At 34.4% G+C, this 1,966-nt stretch overlaps 1 non-coding gene across 1 annotated transcript; it reads right to left on the bottom strand.

The window, feature by feature from the left end:
• Positions 1-1,487: 1,487 nt before the first annotated feature.
• On the bottom strand, positions 1,488-1,570 carry trnal-cag (transfer RNA leucine (anticodon CAG)). Its single transcript has one exon. It is a non-coding gene; the product is annotated as a tRNA-Leu (tRNA).
• Positions 1,571-1,966: the final 396 nt, after the last annotated feature.

The following is a 1,966-nucleotide window of genomic DNA, read 5'->3' as shown; positions in this document are numbered from 1 at the left end:
TTTGCACTTGTTTGGTGTTTATCTGCTCGTTAGCTAACTAGCCAGCTAGCATCACATATCAAATATAACATGAGCCTCCCAGAGTCCAACATTCACATTCATGAATTTAGGGAAAGATGTCTGTTAAAGTTTAGCTACTCAAATGTTTATTTATTATTGTCGAATAATTAAAACTACAAAAAGATGGGGAGAAACATCCTGTTAAACCCTTTGAAAATATTTTTGAAATGTAGTTATTGGAAGTTTTTATCGTTTACTTCTGTAAAGTTGGAAAACTAGAAAAAAAGAATTAAGAAAGTCAGGTATTTTGTGGCATTAATCACGTTTCAAATTGTCTCTTTTGCTGTTTTTTCTTATTCTGCTGACTAATCTTAAAAATATATTCCTTCAAAATGTTATTTAACAAACAAATCTCTATATAAGGTGTCTTGTAGCTTTAATCATATTTCAAATCGTATTTTTTGCATCTGAGTTTTTTATTTAGTTGACTTTAAAACATAGTCTTCAACAATGTTCTGTTTTCAATTGTTTTAAAGTATTTAGTCGTAGTATTCATGTTTGAAATTGTTGCTTTTGCTGTCTGATGTTTTATTGTTTAGTTTAATCTGTAAAATATCGTTCTCAAAGTTGTTATTGTTTAAATTTCTTGAAGGTATTTTGTGGCATTAATCACATTTCACATGATCCTTGTCTGATTTTTTCACTCTGTTGAATGAACCTTTAAAATATAGTCCTCAGAAATGGTATTTAAAATGTTTTTTAAGATATTTTGTAGCAGTAATCACATTTCAAATGGTCCCTTTTGCTATCTATCTTTAAAATATTGTCCTCAACAATGTTTTTTTTTTAATTTCAAGGTGTTTTGTCGCATTAATCATGTTTCAAATTGTTTCTTTTGCTGTCAGATTTTTTTATTCTGTCGACTTCATTCTGTAAAATATAGTCCTCCAGAAAGTTCTAGTTCAAAGTAAAGTTAAAAGAATGTTGAAAGATTTTTTTAGAAGTTATTTTGTCAAATTAATCACGTCTCAAATTGTCAAAACAGAAAATAGAAAATGATGAATAATCACAATACTTTATACAAGACAGTGCAATACATTTCTACATCGTGTTTAATAAAACATTTNTGAATGAAGGAAGACAGGAGCTCATAGAGATCCTCGTCAGGGTGTTTTGCCGGTCCCGAAAAACTCTCACACTCCTCAGTGATCCCTCACAACTCACGCTGCGATGTGTCGTGGGTCTTTTACAGGAGAGAACTGATTTTCAGTGGAGTGATCTCAATCTTGAACATAAACTGCTGTTGAGCAAGTTAGCTGTTCAGTGTAAGTTACCATGGCGATGGACCGTGGTAAGAAGTGAACCATTGTAGTAAGACTGAAAACCCAGGATTTAACCTGAAATTCCCTCACTAACCCCAAATCCTGCTTCGTAGTACAGGCATCAGGTTTGGTGTACTTTGTTGTCAAAGTTGTCTAAATATCTGTTGTCAGAAGTGGGATTTGAACCCACGCCTCCATGGGAGACTGCGACCTGAACGCAGCGCCTTAGATCGCTCGGCCATCCTGACTTCAAAGGAACAGCTTCATTCTAAACTTTTTGATAGAGCTAGAGATCAGAAATGACTTTTTTTCAAGACATTTTGCTCTTCAACAAGTAATCCTAGAAAGATCTTATTACTCTGAAAAGGGACCGACTGATTTTTATGACTGAATGACTTTACTCTCTTTGGGCGCCTTCCACTATCCTCACTACATTGTATACAGTCTACGGCCTCACCTGGAACCTCTTCTCAGCCGTTTATAATCGCTCAGCACTGGAAACACGTTACACACATACAGCTGGTAACAAAAAACACTGAACATTATTATATACATCATCTGAACTTTGGAAAATCAGTTCATATATTAAATGTGTTTGAACCATGGTATTGGCGACATCCAGACAGCAGCACGCTGTCACTGCA

The sequence above is a fragment of the Stegastes partitus genome, unplaced genomic scaffold, assembly GCF_000690725.1.
Source record: "Stegastes partitus isolate 25-593 unplaced genomic scaffold, Stegastes_partitus-1.0.2 Scaffold4148, whole genome shotgun sequence".
Classification (NCBI taxonomy): Eukaryota; Metazoa; Chordata; class Actinopteri; family Pomacentridae; genus Stegastes; species Stegastes partitus.
The sequence above is the reverse complement of the archived record's forward strand: the minus strand, read 5'-3'. Positions and strand labels throughout refer to the sequence as shown.